We start from the raw sequence: 16070 nt of genomic DNA, 5'->3' as shown, positions 1-16070 counted from the left end.
GGTCCCTCCCCCGCCCCCCCCTGGGGTGCCTCAGGCAGCCCAATCTGTCGCCACGCCGCTTGCTGAGGCAGCAGCGGTTGTGGTGACAACCTCTTCTGTAGGGACCGGTGCCGCTCCCGCCTCCGCCTCCCCGTCCTACAGTGCGTTGGAGGCTACCGAGGTGATGGACACCACGGGCCCCGCATCGGCTCCCACCGCCACCGCACCGCCTGTGCCACTTTTGGCGTCCCCGACGCCCGCGGCGGTGGCGGCTCAAACGAAGGGCTCCCGAATGGGGGCCAAGTCCGGGGGGCCCGGTCCGTCGGGCACCCCTCGGACATCCGACGATGAGATGGATGTCGGGCCGTTCCTGCCTGCAACGCAGCGCAAGGAGCGGCCTCCGACGCCCAAGCCAGCAGCAGAAAGGCCCAAAAAGCCAAATCCTAGAGTAACAGCCCCGAAAGACACATGAACACAAATACACACAGACTTCAGTAGCTTCTAAATCTCCACAATGGGAAGAGAAAATATTAGTCAATGGAACTGTAGAGGCCTCATTAAAAATCTTGATGATGTCCATGAGATATTGCATTCGAACCAGCCAAGTGTGATGTGTCTTCAGGAGACGCATTTGAATCCCAATCACACAAATTTCTTAAATAGGTACATGGTATTCAGAAAGGATAGGGTTGGCTGCACACACTCTTCGGGCGGTGTAGCCATAATAGCCCGGAAATCCCTAGCATGCCACCCTATCACTCTCAACACCGTCCTTGAGGCTGTAGCAATACGCACAATAATTTTTAATAGGTTGGTAACGGTATGCTCAATTTACATTCGTCCTGATTATGCACTTTCCAGCTCTGACTTCGAGGCGCTGGTCGACCAGCTGCCCGAACCGTACATCCTAACAGGCGACCTTAATGCACACAACTCTCTTTGGGGCTCCTCCAGAACGGATGCCCGAGGTCGCCTGATAGAGAAATTTCTTACATCTTCAGGAGCATGCCTTTTCAACAAAAAGCAGCCTACATACCATAACTTAGGACATAATACATACTCACATCTCGACTTGGCTATTGGTTCCGCAGTTCTCTTTCCATGTCTTGAGTGGGGTGTGGGCACAGACCCATATGGTAGTGACCATTTCCCCACTTCCCTAACATATATAGGTAAAGGCCCATGCAGCCCATCTTCCCATTACAGGTTTAATGAATCAAAAGCAAACTGGAGTATATTCACAGAAACATCTAAACTACACCACACAACCATAGAACACCTACACGTAGAGGAAGCATCCCAACTCATCACGGCACACATCCGCGACGCTGCCGAAAAATCCATTCCCCACGCCTCCAGCGCTCCGCGCAACCAAAGGAGGCCGTGGTGGAATGAGGACTGTAGGCGGGCGCGAGAGGCCCAGAACAAGGCGTGGGGTGTCCTTCGCCGGTACCCCACATCAGATAATCTCATTTCGTTTAAACGGGCCAAGGCTTTTGGGAAGCGAGTGCGCCGTGAGGCGAAAAGGGAGAGTTGGCGCACCTTCCTCACTTCCATCAACTCCTACACTGACACGCGAAAAGTATGGACACGAATACATAAACTAAAAGGACAACAGACACACAGCCTGCCCCTGGTTAGTACAACAGGGGACACACTGGAAGACCAGGCTGACGCGCTTGCACAACACTTCCAACATGTGTCCAGTTCAGCGCACTACACCAACACTTTCATAAAACACAAAACATCATGTGAGAAGAAGTCCTTACGAGACAGTAATAAGTCGACCTCATCTTATAACCCCCTCTTCTCACTGCATGAGCTGAAGATCGCACTTAGTACTTGTAAACCTTCAGCTCCAGGCGCAGACAACATTACATACACTATGATTCAACACTTGCACACAGACACACTTGAAACCCTCCTTCACCTCTACAACAAAATATTTCTTTCGGGGCACCTCCCAGGGTCATGGAGGGAGGCCATTGTAGTGGCCTTTCTGAAAGAAGGGAAGGACCCTTCCTCTCCCGCAAGTTATCGTCCCATCGCCCTCACAAGCTGCCTGTGTAAGCTGTTCGAGAAGATGATCAATAGGAGACTCATGTACTTCTTAGAGTACAATGGTCTTCTCGACAGCTGCCAGGCTGGCTTCAGGGCTGGGAGATCCACCAATGATCAACTGGTTGCATTGGAAACATATATAAAAGATGCCTTCATTCATAAGCAGTATTGTATAACAGTCTTCTTCGATATGGAGAAGGCCTATGACAGGGCCTGGCGGTACGGCATCTTGTGTGACCTCAAGTCGTTTGGTGTTTCCGGCAACATGCTGAACACGCTCAGTAGCTACATGTCGGAAAGGACCTTTCGAGTGAGGGTTGGCAGTGCCCTTTCGAATGTATACGTGCAGGAAAATGGCGTCCCTCAAGGCGGTGTCTTGAGCTGCACACTGTTTATTGTTAAGATGAACTCACTTCGGAAGGCACTGCCACCAACCATTTCCTGTTCTATATATGTAGATGACATTCAAATATCTTTTAAGTCCTGTAACTTTTCAGTTTGTGAACGCCAAGTCCAGCTTGGGGTGAACCAACTTGCTGGCTGGGCGGACACAAACGGTTTTAAACTGAACCCTGGAAAGAGTACTTGTGTTGTGTTCTCCCGCAAGCGCGGGATTAAGGCAGACCCGGAGATCACCCTTCATCGCGCTTCTATCCCTGTAAAAAAGGAGCACAAGTTTTTAGGTGTCATATTTGATGAAAAACTCACGTTCATTTCACAAATCAAACAACTTAAACATAAATGCCTGAAAACACTAAACATTCTCAAAGTCCTCTCCCACCAGTCCTATGGTGCAGACAAAGAACTCCTTCTTCGCGTTTTTACCGCCTTAGTCGGGTCTCGGCTAGACTACGGTAGTGTTGTGTATGGGTCGGCATCAAAAACAGCACTAAAAATGCTTGACCCAGTTCTCCATTTGGGCCTGCGCCTTGCGTGTGGTGCTTTCCGCACTAGCCCGGCCCAGAGTCTGTACGCTGAAAGTAACAAATGGTGCCTGGAACATCAACGAATGTACATAGATTTATTATATGCTTTTAAGCTCTCATCATTCAATAACCATCCTTTTAAACCTGTCCTCAATGATACATCTACAACCCAGCTATTCTCAAATCGTCCATCTGTTCCTTTGCCCTACTCTCTGAGGGTGAGAGAGGAAGCTTCAGGTCTTTCCGTTGGGTTTTTAGATGTCTGTACATCTTCATCATTTTCTGACGTTATACCACCATGGCAACTGCAGCCTGTTTGTTGTGATGTTTCATTTATGAAAATAGATAAAAACAGGGTTCCGAGAGCTGCGATTCTGCAGCATTTCTTGTCGCTTCAGGATAAATATAAATGTGCCGAATTCTATAGCGATGCCTCGAAAACTTCAATTACAGTGTCGTGCGCCGCTCATGGCCCCAACTTTATTGCTTGCAGAACCATGAGTGTACACACCACTATTTTCTCTGCAGAAGCATATGGCATCTTACTCATCGTTCAGCACATTCTTAAAAAACGAATTCCTAAGTCCGTCATCTTCACAGACTCTTTGAGCGTTGTACGTGCATTGTCTTCACACAGAGCCAAGAAAAACCACATTGTCAATCTTGTCTTTAATTTCATAATGTCTATATATGCAAATAATTTTCAACTAATCCTGTGCTGGGTTCCAGGCCATGCTGGAATCGCGGGGAATGAGACCGCAGATGAAATGGCCGCCACTGCTGCACTTGCAAACACAGTGGACATAACAACAATACCCTACACTGACCTCAAGCCACACATCCGACAACACCTTCGCAAAACATGGCAAGCCGACTGGAATACACAGACAGACAACAAGTTACACATAGTAAAGCCACACTTAGGACAATACACTAGTGACTCACACAACAGATTCATCGAAGTTGCCCTAGGTAGATTACGGATAGGCCACACACACGCGACACACTCCCATCTGCTCACCGGATCTCCAAGACCCCTGTGTAGCAGGTGTGGGGAGGGCCTATCCGTACTTCACATCCTCATTACATGCAAAGCACTCCAGACAACAAGACGCAAGCACTTCCCTCAACTCTACAGACAACACATTCCACTACACCCAGCACTCTTTCTAGCGGATGATCCCGTGATTCCTGTGCAACGCACTTTTAAGTTTCTCAGTGACATCAAGTTTTTACATCTCATTTCCTATCACGTGTAGGTTTTTAAAGCTTTATTTCATGCCACGCACCATCACAACCTGGCCCTTTACACCAGCCATCCTCACTGTCTTTTATTGATTTTACTTTTGTTCTTGCTTACTGATATCAGTGTCTAAGTTCTCACCTCTCATATTTAACCACTGTTTTGGCGCTCTTTGCCCTAGTTGGCCTTGCGCCATTAACATCCAACCATCATCATCATCATCCAGTGGTGCAAAGCCTCTAGGGCATGTGCACCTGTGCAATCCGGCGCTGAGACCAGCAATGTGGAGCCGCTGTTGCCCAGCAGCACCCACGTCGACTGCTGGAGAAGGCCAACCGGGCAGTGCCACTGGTGCCTTGCGGGTTCCCATACCTCGGGCCCTGCCTTTTTCGGTCACCTCGAACCAGGGTCTCTCCGTCCGCCCGCTCTTTCTCTTTCTTCTCTCGTTCCCCCTCTTTTTCCACCAGCTTCCCAAATTTTTTTGCTTCTAAGTATGTACTTCTTGATCGTCTCCGCCGTCTTCGCACCTTGACTCCTGACAGCCGCCTTCGTCCTTGAATGTCAGGGCCCATTTGAGGTTAATTTGATGCGCCACCAAGGCAAGCACCTCGTGGAGCAGTTCCAAACGAGCCTAAGTGTTCATGGAATCTTAGACGCGATAAGGCCTCGCAAGAACGTCCACATAAAAAAAATTGTGTTTTATACACACCCACTTGCTGGAAGCATAGGCAAACTCACGGGGTAATCTTCCGACTCCTGTTCAAAAAGACTGTTTCCGACTGCCCTTCGTGCGGTGCTCTTAGACCGCGGCGCACTCCAAGTGGGCATGTAATAATGATCCCTTCCTCTCCATAGCGTGTGACGAGCAATGGAGGGTGGCGATGGGTAGCTTAGATCTGGAGGCCCAAATCTCCCTGGTGAAGCGAGCCACCACTGTCCCCGGCTGGCTCATGCCTCTGGCCACCCCGCCCTCTTATCTGCCAATATTATATAAAGTTTATCTCTCTCTCTCTCTCCGCGGCCAGACATGGCTGCATTCACCGCTTTCTATGAGCCGATCATGCTGCGTCCGCTAACTAGCACTGCCGGAAGCAGAATCGGCCACTCGGCCGCGGGCAAGCTCTGCCGGTGTTGGAAATATTAGGTAGGATATGTATAACCAGTTCACACTTTTTTGAGCATTTCAAGCAGCACAGATGTCGTTTGTTGTATAGCGGTCATGCAGTGGCGTCCTCCAAACTTCCACAATTTTTCAGGTCTAGCAATTGCATATCTTAGGCAGAAAAGCGTTGGCCAATGTGTGGTCGTGCTGCCGAACGCTGTACTTCTGCACCCTAGTTTTACGCCGTACAGTATAAATTTTAGCTGAATTTATTTGCGTGCAACGTATGGTAACTTCGCTGACGGTTCTCCCGCCTAAATTAACTTCAGATTTTTTCACTAGCGTACAGGTCAGCAAAGCGTCACATCTGCGCATGTGCAGCGCTTCTGTGCAGGGACCTGGACTAGGAGCTTGATAACTTGTACAAATAACTAACTAAAGAAATGCACCTTGAGAGAACCATAAATTGCGACTTACAGTCAGCGGCCGGCGGACTAAACGCTGGGCCTTCTGACTGTCGGAAAGTCGGCGAGCCGTGAAGTAGGGAAGTAAAGGCAAGCCACTTCCTCCTTACGTCACATGAAACCACCACAGAAAATTGGTGAGGATATAGGGAGGGGGAGGGGCAGATTGTTCGAATTGATTTTTGTACTCAATAAGTTCGGGTAAACTCGAAACTTGGCCTGTTGATTTTGGATTGCACCTTGCGCTAGTAATCCCGTATAGTTTACCTATTCGTTCAGTGTCAATCTGAGCTTGGTCGCCCATTTAAATCACCTGTCCAAAATACTATCATCAATTACTGGTGTTTCATGCTGCGGTCATTCCTTCGCCTCGCAAAAACACCTTGACATAAAAAACGGCCGATTTAGCTCACATTAAACTACCGTTCATGGATCTGGTGGAAAAATACCGATACAAACCTCAAGCGGCTTCTAGCAATAGAAAAAAAAAATAACTTGGCTTTAAAAATATTAAATCTGAGGTTATTACTTGAGGCTTGTTTCATTTATACCGAATTATTAGTGTTACAAAGATTTATCAATACCACTAATTGAAGTTGCTATTTTTTGCTCACATTCATCGACCAGACAATAGGCCTGGCTTCATTACAACATAATATATTCTTGTGAATGCGTGAAGTAATGGCATTTGGGGTATCGCGGCATTTCGCACGTTTTACTAGAATCAAGCGCTAGCAAAAAACAATTCCTGCTATATTAACAAATTCGCAAATTGACGCTTCAACTGAAAGAAATCAGAGTGATATTTTATAGAGATATAAAATTAGTCTACCTCTGTATGCCTGCTGTCTTGTGCATAGCGATGTCGCTACAAAATAAATGAAAGAGGCGACATGGGGAAGCGCAGTTATGTAAAATGAAAGGGTAAAATTGTGTTGTTGATGCTTTCTCCTTTCAAGTGCCAATATTATTTTGTTGTTTTATTGCAAAAAGAAAACCAGCACCAAGGGCAAAATATGTTTTCCTTGTACGCGCACTGTTTGTACGTGTACGCTGTAACTAAAATGTTATTGCACGTTAACCTTGTATTTCTTGACAGTAGTTTATTTTCATGAAGTGGAACTGCATTGTAGTTGCACGTGTGTAGGACTAGAACTTGTTTTCATTCTCATTGTGGATTGTATTATTTTGTTTTTGTTACCCGGCTACCTATGCCTGTGTTCGAATCTAAAAAATAAACTGTTTAGACTTGCTGTACGTACCCTGCAAGTGCTGTAAGTTGCGTTGTACAAAGTACGTTAGTAGCTTTCTGTATTGCTGTGTTGGTGTCATACCGAAATTTTTTGTGTTTTTTAATTTTTGATGCCGCGCTCAATCTGGGTGTTACCACGCTTTGTCTCTGCTGTGCAGCTGCCTCGAAACATTCTCCGGGTCTATTCAGGCTGCATTTTTTCAGCTTTTAGCACCCGCGACCATCAATACCAACTTTGTGGAAGAGGAAATACATTGAATTTGAACATTTAGATTCCGATTGTTCTACGTTCTGCGATACGCAAACAGTTACTTTGCAGTAACATCTGGATAATTTGACAGTAACATCTGAAACGCCTCATATTCCACTATTTAAGGGTGTACTTGACCTTGTCGGCTTCGTTCATCGAAGGGTCGATGCACTTCCACATGTAAAGTAGGTTTACTACAGAACTGATCTCATTTTTCACCAGATTCCTGGCCACGATTATGCAATCACTGCTGGGACTCATTGTTCCCGTAACGCAGCTTGGAGAACCTGACAAGCGAAGAAACGATGCTATATAGCAAAGGTAGAGTCATCCCAGGTATGGTTTATATTGACACATTCAACGGTGAGGGCTTAGACATCATTGGCGTACTGGACGTTGAACGAGGCTGGATCTCGCTGTCATATCAAGCCATAGCAGAACATGGATGTGCACGTCGCCGCACGATACTGGCTGGTCTTATTTTGCCTGCTCGCTGGCACTGTTTCGTTGCGAAGATCGAGTGCAAAAGCGAAACCCTATAACTCCACCGCTTTCAAGGGTAATAGGAGTCACGACGATAGCAGAGCGTAGGTGTTTCGCAGGCGAAAGCGAAGGGCACATGAGCCATGCGCATGAGCAGACAAAGTGAGCTGGTGGCATAAATGTCCGAGACGGCTCGTGGTGATCTTCACAACAACGCTCCGAAATTACCCAACTGCGCGGATGGCGCTTCGGCATCTCCTATGCATTGTTCTCCTTCAGTTGCTCACCTTGCTTTTTAGAATATATGTAGATACTGTTCGGCCGCCGCTACTATGCATGATGCGCACCGCACGTGGTGATGGCGGTGAAGCGAGTGCGCAATGAACACAGAGAGGTATGTCAGCCTCAGATGGTATGGTACCTTGTGCCTATTTGTGTGAATAACACCGAGTGGGCAAGGAACATATGCGTGGGGCGCATTATTGACAGAACATGGGTAAAACTGGCTCGTCTGATTTAAAGACAGCTCTCATGTGCCCATGTAAGGGAAGTTGCAGGAAGCATCCCGCGGCAGCGATGGGAAGACAAAAGAAACAACAATCGTTCACAATTTCGCGCTAACCATCACATGTAAAGGGTGCGCAAGGTGTGGCTATTTAGTCAGGGTCGTATTCTTCCTATGAGAAATACATCTTCTAAACGGCTTTATCTACACATATTTTGTTTTATTTTTAGTTCCGGACTAATCCTGAGATTACGGTTGCAGCGTTTCCGCGTCACTTGGTCTAGCAGAGTCAGGTTTGCCAGCCCTTCGCATATTCAGGGGGTTCCTTCACCTACAGGAAACGTGCTTTACACCTCGATTTCGAAGCCCTGACTCGCGGGCGATGATTGCCTTCGCTTAAGACGGGTATGGGTGGGATTTGTTGTGTTTTGTTTCAGGTTAGGTTTAGTTTAGGTTAGGTTTATTTTAACATTCTTTTGCGTACATAAACCGCCCATTCCACGGACCAGACCAGCTGACGTACCTTGCCTCTACGGAATCGTTGCGGCACTCAAAGCATGCTCTGTCCTCTTGGTCGACATGTGAAAACTTGCTCCCGAAGACAATTCCGTGGTTAAAAACGTTATAATCACCGTAAAGCGCTTGGTTAACAGAGGGATCGCAGACTTCAACCGGCAAAAGCTGGACGAAGCCCGGGGTTGCCACCGGAGGAAATTTTTCGAGCCACTTCTCCCCAGTAGTGCCATGCCACCGAGTGAGAGTATTGTGCCCAGAACACCATAGCGGAGCTGCAGCACAAAGCAGATGGTTGCCGTGCTGATGCACCTCAGCGGCCGAGTGCCTACGTTGAAGAGCCCGTTTGGTGAGGCAGGTCCGAGACATGTAGCGCCTAGAGAAGAAATAAATAAGCGTAACAATAACAATAACTGCAGACGGAATACCCGGGCAGGTCAAAAAACGCCATCTAACCCAATCCCAATGCAACGAATGGCCTCAAACAACCGCGCACTAGTAATATGGACATTCTACGAACCATTTCAGCGCGGTGCACAAACCCTGGTGCATGCTAGAGAGAGACACTGCGTGTCATTTTGGGGAAACATTGCACATAGTGGCATGCAGGAGGGTACGGTTGTGGGGACGCCGCAGAGGACGGATCCACTTCTGAAATACACGCCGGGGACATGACACAAGCGCGGGGGCGGACGCAAAGCAAACATTTCACACCAAGACCAAGAACGTGTTAGGCCGCCGCACCCTGTGTGAACGTCATGTAAATGAGTGGTGTGGTGCAGGAAGCACCCGAACGGCATCCAGTGAAAAACAATCAGGGAATGGTAAGCTGTTGGCCGTTGCCGATTCGAGAACAGGCCTGAAGCGTGTTTAGTGCACCTTTTTTATCGTAAAGGCAGTGTTTTTATGATACCGGCCCTACTGGACACTGGATAAATGCTTTTATGTTCGGATATTTTCTGCGCGAACGGTGCACGGCAAAGAAGATGATGATGTGGCAGGTTGGCGCGGCTATAAGAACAGCTTCACACCAGGTTGCATACATAACATCGGCTACCAGGCTGTCAGTAATCATTGACGTCCAAAACCACAGGCAACGTTTTTTCACCTTGATAGTCTTCCCTGTCCAGATATAATGGGTTGTGATTTAATTTCATTGCTAATTTGGTTTGTGCTTGACAAAACATCCGGAAACTGCCATAACAGCTCTGGAACACTGTGGATCAGCTGAGCAGCAAGACCACCCGAACTGCTGTCAGTTATGTTGTCAGCAGAAACCTCAGGCAGCAAGGTTGATTATTGTTTTAAAGAATCTGGTGGCTGTTGTAAAACAAGCGGAGGAAAATTCTTCGCTGGCTAAGGTGCTAGAACGATTTCCAGCCATGTTTATAGATGCTTGTTAGACGGTGAATATTTCGGAACACAACATCGAGACGCGAGATGCCCGTCTACTCTTGTTCAATCCCAGACCCTTGAGCAATCACAAACAGGTACAGCAGGATGGAGCCCTGCCATAAAAGGCACATACATGAGCGGTCAGGCCATCAAAAGGCGCTTGGGCTGTTCCAATTGTGTTGACGGGTAAGAAAACCTTGTAAAACCCACATGGGTGTTGAAAACAGACGCCTAACGTGATAACCACGAAAGGCTCTTCTCCCATTTAATTATCGATGCGGTTATGTAGCGCCAAAGCTCAGTAAAGGTATTCACCACACCCTACTGTAGCAGAATATTTTTACAGGTCGCTGTAGCTAAAAATGATATAAAAAACAGTTTCCTTGTGGGATTTTTGCGGCGGCGTTTTGGTTTGTCGAATCTCCCGGCAACTGTCTTGTGCCTGATATATATAGAAAGGGAGGAAGCCAACTCGACTACGCGATGGAGTAAACTGGTGATGTGGTTGTATTTTAGGCACCCCGATTGTCACGTTTTTCTCTTGCAGATTATTTAGGGGCGCAAGCTTAACGCAGGCTTAAGCTCCTTGGCTTTGTTTTGGCCCCAGGTTCAGCCCATCCCAACGAAGAAAAGTTCAAGTTGGACTTGTGGTTCCCGAAAGCAAAGAACATCGAAAGTCTGCAGTTCTTCCTTGAAATGGTCGGCTTCTACAGGCACATCATCCCAAAATAGGCGGACTACGCACGGTTGCTGAATTAGCTGGAAAGCAATGCCGGCAAGTGTTCTTGGTTGGCCTCTGAAGAGCAGGCGTTTCGGCCTCTCTGGAGGACTATCGCCACACCCGATTCCTGCGGTTGCCAGATCTGTACCATCCCTCGCGGTTCAAACTGATGGAAGTGAACAGCGATGCAAGTGAAGTGCATATTAGCGACCTGTTTCCAATCGCCTTTATAATCCTTAGTCATACAGCTGCGCATCAGAACTAATCCATGAAAGACAAACACTGTATCGCCATAGCTTTCGCATGTAGGATGTTTAACACGTATGTGAATTGCATACATCTTAATTTAAAGACTTACCACAAAGCGCTGCCTTGGTTTTCACTGCTTCAGAATCCTGCCTCAAACACTGGGCCTTCAATGGGGAACAAAATCACTATAAAGTGGAATTCAGGCCGGGCACAAACAACACAGCCGCAGACGCCTTGTCTCTCGCAAAACTAACAGGCCCTGCGCAACAAAACACCACAAATGTTGGCATTTACAACATGCGATGAACCCTAGGGAACACTGGTAAGCCGGTAGCAGATGCTAGAAGTATAGCAGGCCGACCATTTGAAAACGCATCTGATAGTCTCTTACGGCAGGAGAGACGGAAGCCCTACAGCGGCACCGGCACGAAACTGCAACTGATACATCGAAAGCCAGGAGAAATTGCAACAGATAGTCAATGAGAGCTTGCTTCCGGGCAAGTTGGTACATTATTTCTTATAAAAACACTGCGCTAAATTAAAATTAACGAAGACGAAGAACGGCAGAACACAAAATGCAGACATACGAAAGCACTTTCGTAGGTTCCGCCGTCCTCTATCTTCGTTGATTTAAATTTAGTGCAGTATTTTTACGATAAATTACAACTACGGGAAATTCCGAGCGCCCTTACAGACAGTGCTGAGGGGCAAGTAAAGAGGTATTTGCTGGTGTACCATCCTGACACGACATTGGCATCTGATAGTTACGGATAGAAGATGCTCCAAAAGCTTTGTAACGTTGTTGCATGACCTTCTACGGTAAAGCCGCTTATGAATTACAGGGAGTCATGCCCGTTTTGCCAGACTATGGGCCCCCGCGGACATACACCACCGGGCCTCATGAAACCTTTCGAGAGTTTCTTTCTCGAACAAAGCGCCGCGTGCGACATCATGGGTTCATTCACAAATCAGTAAAGGAAAATGGCTGCCTCATGGTCATCACAGATCATTTCTCGAAGTGAGTAGTTCTGTACCCGTTACGCAAACTTGATTCAAAGGTTATCTGGGACAATTTCGTGGATACGTGTTCATGCTTCGTATTCCTAGAACTTTTACACGACAAGGCGACGGTCTTCATTGCAAAGAACTTCGTGGACACTCGTTCAGTTGAGGCCAAGTCATACAAAAAGGCTACTAGATAGCGTGTACACGAATATATAACAAAACGTGTGAATAAAAACTTGAAGATGATGCCGGTGGCCTTCACTAAATACCACAAAGACTGGAATTTTCGCTTCAACGAAATCTAATTTGCTAATCTGAGTGGTATTTCGCCGACCACATTTGCATCAGCAGCTTGAAAGTAAACTTTTTCTAGTAGCGTCTTTTGAATCACAGATTTTTTTGCTTGACTGTAAAGTATTACCTAGGTTTTGTTGCATTTCCCTGTCATGTAAATTGTAGTCAGCGCTTCAAACATCAGTGTAACTTCGCCACCGCATAGTAAAAAAACAGTGGGGTGCCACTTGCCTCCTCCTCTTCATGATCGACGTTTAATGCAACCATCCATCAATGTGCTTCATTTTTGCCAAAGTAATTGATTGATTATTTCTCGACATCAACCCTACACAAACTGTCGCCGTAATTAGGACCTCACTGTATGGTGTATTCCTTGATAGGCCTGCATCAAAGTCTGAACATAAAAACGCTGTTCTTGCACCATGATGAACTTAGACTCTACAATAAAGGACACAAAAATGCATACAAAAGCAACCTTTTTTTGTTGGAACAAATAAGTAATACGTGTGGACATAAAAGGATGCGGTACTAAACAAAAGTGGCATACGAATACACACCTATGGTGCCAATATTTTCCCAACTGGCCTCTACTTTGCAGCCATACCACCTTCAATATATTTCAGCTTGCTACGTTTTGACATCTTCGTAGCTTAGATGACTGATATTTTAGTTTTTAATCTGATCACTGTTTTTTTAAGTATAAAAAATTCCAGAACAGAAAAAAATTCATTTAAAGTGGACTGGACGTTTCTTAAAACACATCTCAGTGCTTCTGTTTTGCATTAGCGTTCGGTTGCTCTACAGCGTATGGAAGTAAGTATCTGCATAATGATTTTGGATTTTTTAAAGCACCACAGCCAAACCAAGGGTGAAGATATATAAGGAGAGTTTTAATTTTTTTCTAAGTATAGTAAACATTTCTTATTCTTTGTTCTCACCAACACCTCCATTGGTGAAGTATGATATAACTTGATATTACCACATAGACAAACTTAGCTTCATGCAAGTCGTTTAGAAATGGCTCGGATAGCGTAAAGGGCGCCTTATAAACATTAGTAAAGTCGTTAGATTACACATATTGTTTAGTAGGAGTCATTGTATATTACAAAGTCTTGATTTAAATTTTCCTAAATTGTGCGCTATTTTTTAACAATGCACACTTTAAGTATTGTCATTCGTTAGGAAAAAAATGCTCACATGCAATAACTCATCAAAGTATTCATTTTTACATTTAAATCATGGAGAAAAATGACCGATAGAAGTGCATGCTTGTGCTACGTGGGCTGTCTTCTTACACGTAGTGACCGCTGCATTAGATCTCAACCTGTGGTGGATGCAGCTCCACCCCCTGAGTTACAAAGCAACTGAATTGGGGAACTGCTAGTTCATTTCATTGAACTGGTGAGTATGGGTATGCGCTTCCACTGATACTCTGTTGGCATGGAAGGTGAACAGCTTTTAGCATATTCGTTGAAGCTTAGCTGACCTTCAGTGGGAGAACGGCACGTATAGGCTTGAGTTAAACATACCATCAGTCAGTTTGGTAAGTGGCCATCGCTTGTCTCGTTCCGCGTCACCCTGCTTGTCCGTTTTCGGGAATATGTGTTTCTCTGTTATTGTGTTTCCTATTCTTTTTATTGATCTCTCCAGAACCTTTCGCAATAAAGTTTCGTATCTAACCACTTTCAGAGAAAACAGACTTGGCATTCGGTGGCACTGTTAACCCCCGCAGCATTCATTTTTAACATTGTTTTCGCAATTTTCTAACGTTTCGAATTGTTTATGTCACTACTCCTCAGGCTGCGCTTGTGTCCATTGGATTTTAAATGTAGAAGTTTTCCCGATTCCTTCTGCTTTGCGTGCTCTGCACAGCCACTCGCTACAGAGCTTCGTATGCGACCTCTTTCGGAACTGACAGATGGGGTGTTCAACAGCAATGTTACCTCAATCTGGGGGCTGATACTGATATTTTTCCTCCTACTGCCTACTATTTGGCATAATTTTTTTCCAACAACCCTCAATGTGGGCTTACCAAAGAACCCACCACATTGTATCAAAACCATGTTTTAGTAGCTAAAAGCGAAATTTGTAGAGCACACTGAATCCTTTTAAAGGACATAGACATAAAAAAACCTTTGGCTCGCAACACACCGAGCTGTGCTGGAAGTATAATGCCAAGGAGTACAGAAGATTTGCGTCAGTCTTCTGGAGGACATACAGAAGCGAGTTATGGGCAGAATATATGTTGGCATGTAAAGCGTTAAATCCCCAATCCCAAAAAGCATACGACCAAATACTATTTCGTCAAAACAGTTCAGAGCATGTCTTGAGGGCATCGTAAGGAACCTGATTAGGAAAGTCAGGATTACAAATAAATGTAAAAATCTTAAACATTTCAATTTTTGCAGCAGCAATACTCTTGCTAATTTCTTCAAGAGACCTCTCGGAAAAAATATTCATTATGAGCTACAATAAAATGCATAACCGTAGGGCTTAAAATAAACGGATAATAAATTTAACCATATTAATGAGGCAAGCCGAAAACGCTCCATTTAGCATATTGTCAGGAAGTCAAACATGACGCAGTTGTCTTGAAGGAAAAACAAGGTTATTGGGGCGAACTTGTTCTCCCCTAAATACTTAAATAATACACAGACGGCAAAGCAGCAGTCAACAAATTGACGTGTGTAGGCTAGTGTCAGCGAATCGTATATCCCCGGCGTCTGTTCTGTGGACATTTATCTTTCCGCGCGGGTGTTTGTCGAATCTTTTAATTACATCGGGAAACACCTTAAATAAAAGGCTAGTCTGTTGTAGTCTAGTGACGTTGGCGAGAAATGGTCTCCCCATAAACTGAAATAACCCGTGTGGCATAAGAAAGAAAGCAAACAGGCACTTCACTTGGGCCACATACCAGACAACCCGTTGCAGCCACGCTGTAACAACAAAATGTAAACAAATCCAACGCATCTTTTGCGGAATTACTCCCTCTCTAAGAGTGAATAGACCCAGTGGTAAAATAAAGCGACCGTTATAACAAAAAATGAAGAAAACTCCGTCTCTTTGTGTAATGAGATTTTAGGCCAGACATGGACCATTTCTGGCGCCGTGCATCGTCCGTATGTTTTGAAATCGTAGTCTAGGATCACTTGATTGGTAAATATGCCTACACGTCGTACGTTCTGGTAGGGTCCGAAAAACCGCCACATAAGCTTCTCACTGAGCCGCGTCGTCAGAAGGGAGTCCAAAGCCACACACGATTTCCTGGGTGGTACTAGGTACCCAGGCGCCGGAGGGTGTAGCGTCCCGCATCCACGTTGCACAAACTCCAGCGTGCTGCCGGGCCTCCTCCACACGCTGGACGTCGGGGTTGAGGTCGTCGTCTTCTACATGCGTGAGCAAGGCGTGAAGCATCGTAGTCAGCCGTCTTCAGTAACAATCTCGAACCGTGTCATCTGCGTAGTTTCGTTGATCCCCGATCGTTTTGTTCCCCCCGAACAATATTCCCGATCGTTTTGTTCAGGCGTTCTGATATCCCGTTCTTTTGGGGGAAGTACGCCTTCGTTCGTCGGTAATCGGTGTTGTTGCAGTGGAAGATTCCTTGCATAGGCTCCACAGTAAAAGCCAT

This window comes from Haemaphysalis longicornis, unplaced genomic scaffold (genome assembly GCF_048455015.1).
Source record: "Haemaphysalis longicornis isolate Haplotype H1 unplaced genomic scaffold, Haemaphysalis longicornis Haplotype H1 scaffold_11, whole genome shotgun sequence".
NCBI classification, from domain to species: domain Eukaryota; kingdom Metazoa; phylum Arthropoda; class Arachnida; order Ixodida; family Ixodidae; genus Haemaphysalis; species Haemaphysalis longicornis.
This window is presented reverse-complemented; position numbering follows the sequence as displayed.